The 16008-nt window shown below is 43.3% G+C and overlaps 1 long non-coding RNA gene across 2 annotated transcripts in view; it reads left to right on the top strand.

Annotated features, from left to right (window-relative positions):
• LOC109284040 (uncharacterized) overlaps window positions 1–13755 on the top strand; it is a 55144-nt gene extending 41389 nt beyond the window's left edge. The window contains exons 3-4 of one of the 2 annotated variants that reach the window (XR_002091353.2): window positions 4086–4177; window positions 6503–13755. This is a non-coding gene — a long non-coding RNA (uncharacterized LOC109284040). The remainder of the gene's footprint in view (window positions 1–4085; window positions 4178–6502) is intronic. The other variant, XR_009460894.1, reaches the window with a different exon arrangement.
• Window positions 13756–16008: the final 2253 nt, after the last annotated feature.

Genomic DNA, 16008 nt, shown 5'->3' with positions numbered 1-16008 from the left:
TAGTTCAAAGGGACAAATTTAATGTCAGACCCAGACAAAATGAAATGTTTCCAAAGTGAAATCTTCTGTTCAACCAAAACTTTCACTATTTTGATTTTTTTTTTCCCATCAACTCAGGATGAAAACAAATTTTGAAATATTTAAATATCAAATTCTAAATTCAAGCTGTACTGAAAACCAAAATACGTGGGGGGACTCTAAGTACATAAGTACCCTGGGAGCATGGTATGGGAGGTTATTGCCTGAAAAAGCTCATATCTCTCTGAACCAGTTAGTCTCTAAAGGTGCTACCCTGCCCTACCTTCTGCCTTATATTTTTTTGTGTTATAGTGTTTCAAATTCCTTCCACTTTGGCATCACCTGTATATTTTATGAAGGCGTTACTTTCCACATCTAGCTCATCAGTGAAGATCTTACACAACATTACAGATAGTATAGCTCCATGTGACTACAGCATATTTCCCCACAACTTAATGCACATCTACAATCGACAAGGTAATGATAAATGGCAATCTCCTTATTTCGGCTGGTTAGGGACATGAAAAGGGGAAATGAGTTAAGAATTTCCACATAAGTTTCCAAGAGCATTCTTTTAAGATTTGGATTTTCCCCTTACATTAGAGAAACTATTTTTTCTCTTTCTAACTCTTTTCATGTCATATTATTTCTTATAGAAAAAGACAGATCTAATAGGCTTTCTGGAGGACATGGATATGTGTAACAGGGCTCTCCAAGTATAAGCATTGCTTTAAATTATTCATGGCTCACCTCCACTCTCAGATTACTGATGTTATGATTAGAAAAGTTTAAGGGCCAGATTCTGTGTCAACTATTGGGAACATAAGTGGACTTAGGTGCCCAAGTACAATTCTATTCCACCTGGCTTGAGTTTCTGAAAAAGCAATGCAAAACATGAGTGAGTCCTCCTCCTCCTCAGTGCTTTCATGATTCAAAACTTGAAGGGTCAGATGACAGTGTTTAATAAAAGGAGATGCATCAATGGATTTTCAGGAACTTGAACTGGGTGGAATGAAATCACCTTTGGGTGTCTAAATCTACTTAGACAACAAATAGGTGGAATAGAACATGGACCTAAGTGTGATAAATGTTGTACTCATCATGTACCAGGCAAATGCTGTAATGAGTCTAGGCCCAGCTGGGGCTGATCCAGTCCTAGACCCCAGATGGAAGTAATCAGAATCTAGGCTGAGTCATCCCCAAGTGCTACAGGAGGAGGGTCCTGCCTGTTTAGGCTTTCGAAGCCCAGAACAAAGAGCACCAAGCTGGCTGAGCAATGGACTGCCTTGCTGTAGTCATGGTCTGCTCAGAACCCCTCTAAACTAGCTTCAGATGTTACTCCTGATTTGATCATGGCTCTGTAATTTTAGCTTGTGACCTCTGACTCTGAATTCCTGTCCAAGACCCTTCTGCCTGTTCCTGCCTCTTATCCATTCCTGTTTCCTCATGTTCTGGATTGCTTCTGTTCCTGTCTTGGACCTCTTGGCTTGACCAATATTATGCCCCAACCACAGCCTCCTCCGAACCCTTGGTTTGCTATCCTGGACTCTGACTGATACCTTGGGCTTGACTTCAGCTTCCACTACATTTGGACTAACTGCTTATGCTCTGGTCCACCCTAAAACATGCTACTGCTTCTCATCCACATGGGTACAAATGGGGTATATGAAGCCAAGATTCTAGAAGTTCTTAACTTTGTTGAGAGTGTTAAATACATCTTCAGAGTAACTGACACATTGTCTTTCTTCCACTTGTAGTTGCATAACACCTATATATAACTATTGCAGTTCCTTAAACTAGAAACTTACTTTATTAGAAAATAATTTATGTCCAGATTCTGTAGCAAGCTAAGACCAGCTCAGTGCAATACCAAAGAGTGAGCAAAGATGGCTGTTGCAGTTGTATTGCCCTTTAGGCACCTATCTCAGTTCCCAGAGCAGCTCCCTGAAGCAGTGGCCATTTGGGAGATTTCAGAAGATCTTCTCAGCACTTATGGCAACTGTGTGAAAATTGTTCAAACTTTCTTTACCCATAGGAGTGCTCCCCTAAATCCCCAGAATTGTTTCCATTCTTCTGAAAAGAAAAATAAGGATGAAATTTCATCTTTCACTCCTTGCTGTGCAAAAAGGCTTCTGCTGAAGGTTTTGGAGATCTGCCACCAGGCTGCTCAGGCAGCTGTAGTGGAGGAGAAAGGCTGAGAGGTGGCTAGAAGCTGAAGCCAACAACTAATGAAGTATTTGCTGCAAATGTCCTGCACTCCCTACCCTGGGAGGGTGCAGCTTACTTTCTGCAGCATTGAGTAAAATATCCAGGGGGAAAGTAGAACAGCTGAGTCCTACTCCTACCCATGGATAGGAGGATCTCTCTTGTTTAAAGAACTCTGGATTTTTCAGGAGTGGTGGTGGTGGTGGTGGTGTGTGTGGGGGAGCTTTCTATTAATTAGTAGTGCCATTAGTGGTGTGTTGACATTAGTGTTCTCTCATCACCACTGCAGTTTTAGATAGTCTTAGTTTTGATGGGAAAGAAGCATGGAGGAGAAGTATTAAGGAAGTGAATTTTTCAGTAACACAATAGTAATTATCACACCAAAGGTAGAGAAGTGGGAATAAAAGACCAAACCTACCCTAAAAATTTCCAGACCTACAAGTTTTGCTGGGAATGCCTGAGTTTGGGTATTATTACAGATGTTGGATAAGGAGATGGGGAGAGGCAGAAGTCTGGTTATGTAAAACATTGCATCACACCTCTGATTTAAGAGCAGGGGTATATTAAAGTGGTGCACATAGGTTAGCCAGGGAACTATGGAATGGAGCCATGCTCTACACCTCCATAGCTCCCTGTTTATTTATTAGGAAATATTCCACACTCTGTCTGTGATGCAATTAAATGAAGCAGCAATTTCCAGCCCATGATGCTGTGAGTAGACACTTGCTTTTTTACGCAATTAAGTGGTCTCTTTACAAAATATAATCTGTCCATTTTAAATGTATGAATGACCAGGTCTGACACATCTGGACTATTAAGAGATAAAGACTGCATCATATGCCATGTGAAAGGCCCCTTTCCCTTGATTTGAAATATAGTCTCAGATTTAATATGACCTAAAGGACACAGCAATTTCAGCATTCTTAATATGCTCATTCCTTGAATAGGAATATCTGCTAGTAATTTGAGAGTCTTAATAACTATTTATTTTACCTTCTTATCTAGCTTACTTCCATAGAACTAATTCTCCAAGGCAAACTCATCTTTGTTTGTCTCCTTCTTCTATTAATTTGTTCTGCCATGTTCACAAGCCCCTAGGGTAACAAAACTCTCTCTCTGATCATATGCTAATGAGTCATTAGTAGTGACTCTCTGTTAATGTGAATAAATCACCCCTGCTTAGTCACCCTTTGTCCAAATAAATATGTCTGCTCCAATAACAAAAATGCTATCCAGCCAGGAAGCGACAGTGAAGTAAAATGAGGGAAACAGCTCTTTCTCAGCCCCATCTGTGAACTCCCTGTGTTTTTCCCTTTCAGTGCTTTCTCCTGAGTACATTTTTTCCTTAATTTGGTTCAAGTATATATGTATAAAACCAGAGCTTATTTGTAATCAAATACACGGGAGGGTTTTTAGACATGTCAGTGGTTCCCAGCAACAGAGGGCTAAATTCATTTCTAGTGTTACTCTATTGAACTGTAAAGGTTCACCAGGGATAGACTTGGCAGAAGATTTATAAACTAGCAGGCTCTACCATTACAAAATCTTCTACTGCTTTATTATCAAATAGATATTGAGGGACAAGATTACACTGCTAATAGCAGTTGCATGCTAAATGCAGGGCCTGGTATGCCCTTTAAAAAAACCAATAATTGATACTGTATTAAAATATATTTGAAAATGTAGGCAGCTTCTGAAGCTAGCCCAGAGAAAACTCCATTTTAATTTGCATACAGCAGCTGTAGAAATGCTGAGCCAAAACTGTCCTCTCTTACCCTGATGAAGCCTCACAGGAGTCTATGGGAAAAACCCATTAGCATGAGTTTCTCAAAAACTCCCATTTTGGTTTATATTACATCCAGCATGATTGAAGTTCTGCATCAGAGTTTGTAAAACCAGGGCTCGCTCAGCTGCCTGGAGGTCACACCTACACAGCCAGACACCGAACCTGTTGGTGAGTAGCAGTGCAGCCCACTCTGGCAGTATCCCTGACACCCATCCTCCCTCCTGCACTCCAGCTCTCAAAGGGCCACAGACACCCAGGGACCTGCTCTGAGCTGGGTCTGAGGCATGTTTGAACCTGAATTCCATGCAGGGGTTGGCATGGCCTGTCACTCTCCCCACTTCTAGGGTTCCAAGACAGTTGTGATTCAGCTCTCACTACCCCTTTCCTAATTGGTGGGAGGTCATGCTCCTATCCTTTCCATCAGTCTCTATTGTGCACCAACCCCTACAGTGGAAAAACCAGACCCATTTGGCTTTTGGAGTCATGCTACTCTTCCCTGCTCTGCTCTGATGGCTGGCCAGCCAGATCCCCCAAACCCAACGATCTGCAGTTTTATCAGCTGCTATTGGGTGTCCCTAGGCTTAGCAGTTTGAACAGAGCTGAAAAATCTCTTCTCTATCACCATCACTCACCCCAGCCCCACTTGTGTGTCTTCCTACTGGCTGTGGGGACATACCCTCTCCTCCCTCATTTTCACCTATCTCCACCTGTGACCAAGGATCCTGGGAAATCTGTGTGTTTATTTCTCTGGGAAGGAAGCATGGAAACAAGGAACTCCTTTTAGCAAAAGCAAATGCACTCTTTCTTGAAAAATAAACTGCATCTTCCCTCCCCCTACCCCGTCCTGCTCCAAGTCATTGTTTCCTGCTGCAAACAGCACACACAAATCATTTCAGAAATGCAAAACATAACAGAAATCTCAAAGAACCATATGGATGGAATAGCTCTTGCACAAAACTGAGGCCCTTGTCCCCTCCCCCTGCTCATTGGAGGTGCCTGTAATGGGAGATGGTCCTGCACAGGGACAATTTTAAGAGAAGACAGTTAAAACCTGTGGTCTGTCCTTTCACTTATCCCTCCCCTGTGGTCACATTTGTAATGGCCCAATGAAAGCTGGCTAGCTGTAGCTTAAACATCATGGCACTGAGGCATCAGGAAGAGAGTTCCTAAAGCTTCACTGCCAGCAGCAGGCCTGCAGCAGCATATGTCTTGGGTTTAGTGGGAAGACCTTGGTAGAGGATATGCATATGGGAGCATCACGGGTGTAAGAGGACATCCTGTGTTGAGTGGGAGGCAGATAAGCTTGTCTGTCTAGGAACGAGTCTATATTATCTCCCAGTCTCCCTGGATGAGGTAATCGAACAGCTTTGGGAGGTACTTAATGTAGCCTTGCTTTGAAGTTGAAAGGCAACCTCCTTTTCTTTAGTGTCACTATAAGACAGTTATACTGAAGTAACACCATCTTCTTGAGCAGTAGGAGAGCATAGGCTGTACAGCTCTTGGTGCATCATGTGAGGGTCACATCCTCAAACATTATGGGCCCTGAAAAACAGTGGAGATTGTCAAGAGCAGTGGGGCTTGCGGGTCAACCAAGGCTCCCACTTCCACCAACTCACCCCTGGAAATCTAGGGAGAGTCTTATGGCAGCCTAAGTCATTGTCTTCTTTCATATGGCTGATGTAGATACAGAACAGCAACTAAAATGTTACATTTATGTGGTTGAGCTAAACAGTTGCATCAGGAGCAGCAGATGAATTGCTGTGATATCTCCTTCATATTTGTGGATCAGGTGGATATGGTTTAGTTGCCCATGAGCATTGCAGGAGATCAAAGCCAGGGATCTTTTGCATTGGATCTATCACAAGATGCTTATTTGGGACTTCCCGTGAACTCCATTACACTTTCCAAGCTTCATCAACGTTGAAGTCACATTGTTGAAGATTAACTGCATGGATCCAGATGGGCTTGCATGATTTTAGGCGATGGTAAGGGGCACTGTTGAGGTCCTGGTGGATGGGGAGACATTTGTTTTCCTTAATTTGCTGGACTTCCCGTAGAATTGCTGTCCTGTGATGAATGGGTGAAGGAGCAATGTGCGATAGCATGGAAAGTCAAGGTGTTGTGGCTTGCTTGAGGGTTCCAGTGATGCACCATCTTGCAGAGTTTAGCTGGATGTCAACGAGTTGAGTGTGACTGCTTCTGGTCCATACTGGTGCACAGGACTCGGCTGCGGAGTATGCAAGGGCTAGTGGTGATATCCATATTACTGATGCTTATCCTCCCCAGCTTGTGCTTGCCCATTTATAGACCAAATTGACCCTTATCTTCATCTTGACAGCTACCTTCTTCAGGTGCTCGTGGAAGGTTAATGTGTGGTCCAGCGCCACTCCGAGATAAGACGGAAATGGATTTGAAAAACTTGTTTGGGATTTCATCACTTACCAATTCACCCATGTTGAATCAAGAATCCTTGTGTATTTATTGTCCTTGCAGGATCAACACTGCAGTCCCTGCTATTCCTACTGCTGCTGTGGTTGCTGCTGAGGTCCTAAGGGCACAGCCAAAGCCTGGGGGTTAGTGTGTAGCCAGGCTGAGGAGGAAGATGAGACTGTATTACTTCACTGGATGGACAACAAGGACAGAATGCAAAATGCTTTCCATGCCTGCCCACAGCCTTTACACTTCCAGACCTGTATTGCTCCAAATTTAGGGATAAACTTTTATTGTAAGAGCACCTTTATATCAGTATAAACATGTCCACATTAGGGGGTTGTACTTTTACATCAGTTTTGGAACTGAAACTTCTCTAGGGATTCAGGAATTGTCTGTCAACCAGCCCTCACTGCTTTTAGATAGGGAGGATTTCTAAACAAAGGTTTGTCCAAATCAAACCAATGGGTCTGGAACCCTAAGCCTTTGAAATACTTGTAGTAGATTGTGAGCTGAATGTCACAACTTGGCCTCAGTTGCTATTAGAGAGGGGCAAATTATGATCTTTCCCCATTTCTCCTTATTGAGTAACAAATACCATTTAACAGGAAAAAAAGTGAATTTTAATGGTAGCAGAATTTTATAAGCAAGATCTGCTATAATGCACCCAATGTTAACTACTACTCGGCTGTTAGTGAAAAAAATAAACTCGTAGCATAAGAGCTCTAAAAAAAGGATTAAGTATTAGTTGTAACATTTTAAAGATCCCTGTGCAATCATTGACCAAATGGACTTTGCAAAGGAGCACAGAGATGGCTGTCTCCTGACAGCATGAAAACATGAAGAGTTCCTGGACATCTGCTTCACTGCCTTAGCCTAGGGGCTGGAAGAGTAGCTACAGCTGCTCTGACTATTTTTCTCAAAATACCCTGTGAAACATTTAATAATGGGTATGCAAATGTGATAGCAGCAGGGTGGGTTTATTGTGCAGTGACTAATCTCTGTCACAGCATGATTCTGAGCGTGAACTCTCCAGAAATGTCCTGAAGAGGCTGTGGGCACATATGATGTGAAGTGATTCCTAATACAGAGTTCTTAACTGGATCCTTTGTCAGGTCCTTTTAATTCAAAATAGTTTCAGCTTTATAAATGTAGGTATTCTGATCCTCATCTTATATAGGTGGCCACAGCTACCTAAAATCAGTGAATCTACACCCATTTTCCACAGCTGATGATCTGGCCAAAAGAGTCAGATTCGGCACTCACTAAAAACAGATTTGTCTTAAGGAAACTTTTCTACTTGTACATTTGAGTGGTCCCAAGGTGAATAAAGTGTTTTAAATCAATAGGAGTATTTCTAAGGGAAAAAAAATCAGCAGCCAGACTCCATTTCCCAGCAGCCCCAACTCCTGGCTGATCTCCATGAGTACAGGGCTGTGACAGCACAGACCCATGACAGTGCGGAGCCAGGCCAGCCGGGGCAGAGCTCTGGTTTTGCAGCCCTACGCTGTCATGCCCCTGCAGTCCTGGGGTCTGTATGGAGACTGCCTGGGAGCCAGGGCTGCAGGGAAATGGAGTCCACCAGAGGCCTAATCTGGCCCATGGGCCAGACTTTGACGACCCCTGTACATCTGCTTACATGCCTGAGTGTGATCCTAATCGACTGCGCTCAAGTCTCTAAAAAAACGTATTAATAAGCCTACTTTTGTAACATACTGTCATCTGACCCTTACAACTGACTCACAAAAAGCAGCTAGTAGGAGGTGGACACACCTACTTTTTACCTTAATTGTTTTTCAAGCCCTTGAGCAAGGTGGAATACAGTCTTGCTTAGGTGCTTAAAATCCACTACAGGCAGTCCTCGACTTACAACCTTTCGAGTGACAGTGTTTCGCACTTACAACATTTATAAATTGACACCCTCTTTCAACTTTCTGATGCCAGTTTTGACTTTACAATGCTTGTTCTGACATGATGCCATGCCAGTGAATAAGTTCACCGCATCGCCCATCTCCCTGGAGAACATCTGACCAACCGTCCTTGCATACTTTCTTTAAGAAAGCAGACAAAACTCCAGAAAAACCTGCAGCCAAGACTCCTGAGAAGACTCCAGCCAAAAGCCCTTCAAAAAGTCCAACCAAGAGCCCTTCAAAAAATCTAGCAAAGTCACCTCAAAGAAGTCCTTCCAAATCAATATGAGTGCTATTTACAATATAAATACATTAATGTAGCTATATTACTCATCTATAATTGATTAAGTACAAAATTCTGGGTTATTTTTGGTGAAAATAGGGTATCGGGCCTTGGTTCAGGAACCAATCCCCCATTTATAATGTTGTTTCCTAGGGGAAAATTGGTTCTGAGTTATAATGTTTCAACTTATGATGCAGTTTTCAGGAACTAATTGTGTCATAAGTCCAAGGACTGCCTGTATTAAGCATCTAAGGCCATGTGTAGATGAAATGAAGGGCGTGTGCGCATGACACTTTAAAGCGGGCGAAATGCTTTTGCACCGCGTTAATGGTGTCGGTGTTTGCATGCCTCAGTGGCGTATTGTGCATTAATTCCAGCCACTGTAGGAAATTTGGCAGCGTAATGCACCTTAAATGACTTGGGGCGCAGCAAACTAAAACTCCTCTGAAGAGTTTTAGTTTGTTTTAGTTTGCTGCCCTTACAGCCATGGAGCGAAGCACTGGGCTTCGCGCAGGTCCACGGCTCTTCAGGAAGCCCTGCAGGCATGCTGGCAGCATCCTGGGAGAGCAGCTCTGCCCAAAAAAAGCAGTGAGCCTGATCTTTTTTTTTCCCCTTGGAGCCTGCCTGCCTGCCTGAGCTGTGTGGGGGCCCGGTGCTTCCCTCTGTGGCTGCGGTGCCCCCCGGGACTGCCCAAGCCAGGTGCCTGTGTGTGGGTGCCACCTGGGGGCAGGGAAAGCACCAGCCCCCCTTCCCCCTCCCCCCCTGCAGCCCAGGGACTGTTCTGCCTGCCAGCAGCTCACCCTCCCTTCCCCACCAGAGAGGTAGGTAAGTCAGCGGGGTGTGTGCATGACACGGGAGTTTAATTGTTCCTAAACTGAAGTGGTGTTTTTTAAAACCTGCCGCTTCAATTTAGGGCCCCCATTTTGTCTACACACACCCTAAGAGGCGGAGTAGGATCTGGGCCTAAGATTTTATTCATAAACACAACCACAAAGAACAGATTTTTTTTCAAAAGACAACTTCAGTTGACAATGTCTCCAACAATGCCCCTAAGTAGAGAGAGATTTTTTTCACCTTTTGGGAGAATGGACTCACTTCTTTCTCCCATTAGATACAGTGATAGAACTGATCTATGCCTGTTATGGGCTTTGGCATGTTACCTTAAAAACATGATAAAGGCCTTTAAAATGAAAGCAGTCTTTGGTTAAGAAGTGCTAAACTAGCATAAGTACCTTGTAAATGTTTCAGTTATGCCACTCCAGCTGAGGTTTATCTTTGATTTGTTTCACCCAGGCCATTCTGGGATATTATATGCATGCTCTGGGTCAATAAAATGTCTTATTTTCATTCCTCCAGCATCCCAGGATGCTCTGCAGGAATGGAATTCCAACCTTACAGACTGATATAGATTGGCAGACTGTTTTGCTTTGTCTTTGATAGAATACATTCCCTCCCATAGTTCTCTGTTTTTCCCCTAATATATTTTAGCATAGCAAGCTACAAGCAAGACAAAGCCTTAATTTTGCAGCAATGCTCTATCTGCTGTTATCAGCATAGCCAGCAAAAACCACTGAGGCTTGAGGCACAATAAGAATTTAACATACAGGGAGAGCTCTTCAGTTTTTATGGCATACCATCAACAGGGGGAGGACAGAAACCCACAGTGAGGTACAGAGCCATGTTAAAAAGTGTGTAATCAGTACTACACTCACACAACAGCTGCTGGTTATTGTAGTTTCTACCCCAAATTGGGAGAGCAGTTAGAGACAGCACCATATGTAACAGAACCTTCTCCTGGCTTAGGAGTCAGAAAGACTTAGCTTTTATCTTCTATATGAACTAATACAATCCTCTTATGTGGTTATTCTCATTCAGTTAAAAGTCATTGGAGCTTATTAAGGAGCCATGACTAGCTGTTTTGGCTCAACACATATAAGCTGAGCAAAACACTACTTGGGATAAAGTAATCAAATGGGTTCTTTTAAAATGTTAATAAAAAGGTGTTTTACTTTTATTGACACTTGCATTGGAAGTTACATGTAAAAAGAAATGGAGAAAGAAAATTCAGCTACTGAGTTCCTGCTTGCTACCCTGGATAGCAAGAAGTAGAGCCCTGGACATTATTACTGTAAGGACTGGGTTCTAGGTAGTCTAGGCCACTCAGGAAGAACAGGAGCTAGAATCTAAGGTCCAGACCCAAGGAGGAAATCCAGAGGCAAAGTCCAAGTTACAGACCAAGTCAGACTGGATTACTAGATTCACAGGGGATTTCCAAAATGTAAAAGGCCAGAAACAGAGCCAAGCAAGGCCAGAAAACCAGCAAGCACAGGCTTATCACAGCAGTCCTATTGACTGTCCTGCAGTCTACTGCCACAGGCAGGACTAAGTGGGGAGGCTGCTCCCCCAGCAGCCAATCAGGATGTCCAAACAGTGACCAGTTGGTTCATTGGCTGAGGTAAGGCTGCCAGTCAGAGCCTTCGGGCTAAATAGTTTTGGGTGGGCCTTGTGTTGGGGTCCCTGATACTTATTGTGGTGTCAGAAGAGATGGTGCAGGGAGAGAAGGAAATTAGGGAAAAAAGGAAAAGGACCATGACAGGAAGACATGGAATACACCCAAAAAGAAACTGTTAAAGTTCAGAACGCAGGCTCAGGGATCCCAAAATGATCTAGTCTTAGATGACGTGCTGCCTCCTTTGTGGGTGGCACCAGGGCTCTCAGCCTTATAGAGCTTGTAGCCTTGGGTCTAGTGACAGCTTCCTGGTGACCACCTATAATGTAACTCAGGGGGTCCAGTTAGGACAGCAGTCCTGCACACTGGCTTTTTGGGGGTATAAAGATAGCCATTGTGGCAGCCGGTAGCTACTAGCCTGTGTGGAGCTGCCCCCCAGGACACAGAGCTGCCCTGTTCTGCCTCGGGTGGCCAAGGCTTGGTTCCTGGCGTCACTGAGCAGGTTCAAGGGCACATTCATGCTTGCTGCAGTCTGACTGTTGGCTGGGGCTATCAGTGGGAATCCAAAAGTAGCACTCTCCAGGTGGTTCGAGCTTTTTAATAAAATCAACCAGAAAGAGTAGAAAAGTTCTGCTAATGGTTTTACAAAAAATGAGAAAATGAAATTGCCATGCCAGGCTGTCTATATTAAATTAAAACATGCTCTCAACACACATTGCTCTCATGAAATATAATAAGGTAGCTCCATCAACCTATTTTAGCCTGAGGCTGTTGTTAGCTGCTACCATAACTAGACAGCTTTTATAATGAGGTTCTATCAATGCCTTTTATTAACACACTACTTCAAATGTTTACAATCATCATCTCTCCATGAAAGGAGCCCAGTTTATTTAGTAACCAGATCAGAGTTGCAATGCACAACTTGTTTACCATATACAATACTGTCTTACCTTTTAAACCCAGGTATGAAATCCATTGTACAATGGATTTCATAAGAATGAAAAAATAATACTTGCTTCTGAAACATTCCGGACTTTTTTTTCTAATTTTCTCTGGTCTGAGCATCTTCTCTTATGTAAGAAGAAATACATATTAGCACTTTAAAATGTCTTTGGTGAACACTAGTGTGTTTCTGGAGGTCAGGAATCCTGGATTCTGTTCCTGACTGCAGGAGGGGAGTGTGGGCTAATGGCTGAGTGGTGGTCAGATACAAGGTACCAAAAGTACACAAACTTTGGATGTTTGGCTGAAGAGCCAGTATGTCTGAGCAGCAAAGAGTTCAAGCTTTGAAATTTAAGATGGAGCTTTCATTTCTAAATCTGCTTCAAGTAACCTTGCGCAACCTCCATTGACATTTTTATAGAAAGGGGAATGCTGGCACTTGACAGTCTTCTCAGACTGAAATATAAGCCCTGGATGTGATTCTGTTCAGCGTGTCTTCATATACAGGTTACAGCATATTTGGGTGAAGAGTGTCTCTCTCTCGTGTCCATACATGATTCAGTTCAAATATAAAATGTTCTGCAAAATCAAGAATGCTCAGAACACTGATCTTCTTGTTCCTCCTCCAAGCTGTGGGGGTGAGTGTTGTGCTGGCTCACTGATGTTGCCTCCTCCTGCTTCTAAGCTTGTGTGGAATAGAAGCAGTAGCTGGGGATGATAACAGGCAATGGAGAGCAATGGTAGAATGGAAAGACTGGGCTTCCCAAGCAACTTTTTAGGCTGCCTCAGTCCCTGATTTGGATTGTTTTTATGGCAAGCACACCTTAGCTTTTCATATGCAAAGAGAAAGAAATGCCAGAGATCTCTGTTAAAAAAAAACCTATTTTAATAATGAATATTAACAGTAGGTAAAAAAAATGCCTAACTTGAAGCTGTTCTACTTTTCCAGGTATTCACCACAGCAGATGAAACGAATCAAATTTGCTGTCAATTTGCTTTTGAGTCACACAGTTGATATAATTTAAGATGGTGTCACGTATACTTTATGTACTGCCAAAGTTAAAAATGTTACTTGTAAAACAGACTCCTAATTTACATGCTAATAACTGCAAAATGCTATTTTCAGATTCTGAGTTCCACAGAAATATTGTTTTGTTTGTTTGTTTAAACTTCAAATCTCCCAGATAGAAATCCTGGGCAGGACAGTTAGAATTTAAATCTAGATTTTCTAATAGCATTCTTCATACTAGAGCACTTGCATCTGTTCTTAATTCACATTTGCAGATTTCTTACAAGCAGTGAAACAATATGGCCTGCAATCAATGGTAAATCCAAGGGACTGTTTGCTAGATCTATATGTATAAATTAAATTCAGTTGAAAGAGCCATGTTTCTACCTGAAGTTAATAGTAACTATACCAAAGAATCATGAATGTGATTTAGAACCTTAATACTACCTTTGTCAGTTATACATATAATTTTTATTCAGAAACAACATATTAAGATTATATATGGCTATATATGGGAATATACGCTAATTCAAACCAAATAAGAAAAGCAGAGAAACACCAGTAGCATGCTTTTGAATCTATATTGTGCTCAAACCTAATTACCCTTTCACAGACATCAGACATGGAAAAGTCCCATCAAGTGAGTATATCCATTCCACTATAAGATTTTTTTCCCCTGCAATATATTTAATGATTTTCATGATTTAAATGACTCCAACTATGGTCATTCTTTTTATTTTTCCTTGGAAGGTTATTTAACAGGTTAATAGAATTTATGATTAAGATGTAATACTTGTTATTCATTCTGACTTTTGCTTTTCTGTGTTTCATCTTCTCTTTCCTTTTCAGAGCAATAGATTTATTTGAAAGCAATCTCAAACTGCAATCTGTGTGGCTCAAGGAGAAGTGGAGCTGGCACCTGGGAATTGTGGGGGGCAGCGTTCCCTCTAAGCTGTGTGGTGTGCACGGCTGCGCAGGCACCCTGGCAGAGCAGCATGAGCACGACTGTGCGGCCATGCATGCCACATCTTAGAGGGAATGCTGGGGGAAAAGGGGGTGCTTTAATTAGACTGGCTCCAACAGTTGCTCTAATTAATGTGCCCAGAGCGTCTCGTGTATCAGCATCCCCATGCTTCAAAATGGCAGAAGGGGTGCTTTAGCTAAAGCTCCCAGAGCCAGTCTAATAAAATCACCCCCCTGCCACCCTGAGCATGTGTATAAAGGCCCCTTCTATTTTTAGATAAAGTGCCCCTACCACCATTTTGAAGAAGACCCAAGTTCAAGCAGTTTAGAATATGTTAAGTGCCCTTGTCATGCTGCTAAATCGTTCCCTTTTAGGTGAGGGTAATCTCCTAACACCTAAATTTAACAGGTCACTACATTCCAATGATTTGCAACTGTTGCAAGTGATCTTGTGATGACAAGGCCCTGAGACAAACAAACCTTCTGGGGGTATTATGAGAAGCAAGATCTGCCTACATCACAAACATGAGACAATAGGATGTTAGCTAAGATATATATATACACACATACCTTTTATGTTGTAAAGCTGTACTCTTACCACTAAGTAAAAAGACTTTTGACTTGGAAAAAGAAAGCTTTTGGTCATTAACTACTAATTGTCACAGACTCATAAAGGAAAACACTGCAGGTGGCAAGTCAAGCAGATTAGTAAAGTGAAAAGCAGTTGACACACACAGTATTATATCTAGGTTCTGGTATCAAAACAGGAGACTTGCAAAATTCTCTCCCCAGATAGGTAAAGATAGGAGGCCTAAAATTGGAAAATATGCATGAAGAGAGACCAGAAAGAGAGATGAAGCCATACCAGTATCTAAAAATAAAAATTTGATACGAGTAAAATTAAACAGGTTACAATGGGGTGTTTTTACATGTGCTCCGGGGGTGGGGGTTTCATGGGTGACTGCTACCTCTGGAGTCGGGGGGAGGGGGATGTGCCCCCCTGACACCAGTCAGCGACTGGGGAGGGGGGGGTCCCCTGGCAGCTGATCTCACTGACCAGGGCAGGGGATCCCCCCATGGCTGATCTCACTCACCAAAAAGAGGCTGCTTTTGCTGGCAGCCCTGTTCCTCAGCTGGTGCCCACAAGGGGGCACTGGCGCTTCAGCCTGCCCCCCTGCCTGTCACCTAAACAGGGAACGTGGCCTGACAGGGGGTGCACCTGCGCTCTCAGGGGGTGCACAGGGGGTGCACCCCCTACCCATCGCCAGTGGGGGTGGGGGTGCTCTAACGAAAGCACCCACAGTGTCTCGTGTATCAGCATCCCTGTGCTTCACAATGGCAGAAGGGGTGCTTTAACTAAAGCTTGTTTGATGAACTTTAGTTAAAGTACCCCCGCCACTATTTTGAATCACAGGTATACCGATATACAAGATGTGGAGGCTGACTGGAGCACGCTAATTACAGCGCATCAGAGCAGCCTCCCGGCATGTCTACAGGTGCACAGTGTAATGGATTCATAGTTCTATTTGAAGCATTTTCAAGTTCCTTATGATGCGGAACAAATGTTAGTTACATATTTCAGTTAGGCCCCTAGCAGTTGTCCAACTAAATGTAGAATGGGATCAGATACACAATCCTCACAGTCTCTCTGTCATGCCACACATGCATGGCAGGAGGTGTGATTGTGGGATCAAGCATCAGGTCCTATCATGCCATATTGCTGGTATAGGAGGAGCTTGGGATCCTGCACTGACAAGTAGAAAGCTCCTGCACCTAAGAGCTTTGACCAGCTGATAGGGCTCCCACTTGTGGAAGTGTACCATGCATTCCCGTGGCTGATCCAAGCTCCCAGCTGTGGGAGCACATGGTGTGCCCCATGGCTAGGAGCCCAGATCAGCTGATCTGAACTCCCAGATGCAAGGGGAAGGGGGGGAAAGTGGAGCCCTTCATCCCAGCTGCACCCTGAAGGAGGGGATCCCTGATATGCTACTGCTGCTCCCAGCTAGGGGGCAA

The sequence above is a fragment of the Alligator mississippiensis genome, chromosome 3, assembly GCF_030867095.1.
Source record: "Alligator mississippiensis isolate rAllMis1 chromosome 3, rAllMis1, whole genome shotgun sequence".
In the NCBI taxonomy this organism is placed as follows: domain Eukaryota; kingdom Metazoa; phylum Chordata; order Crocodylia; family Alligatoridae; genus Alligator; species Alligator mississippiensis.
The sequence above is the reverse complement of the archived record's forward strand: the minus strand, read 5'-3'. Positions and strand labels throughout refer to the sequence as shown.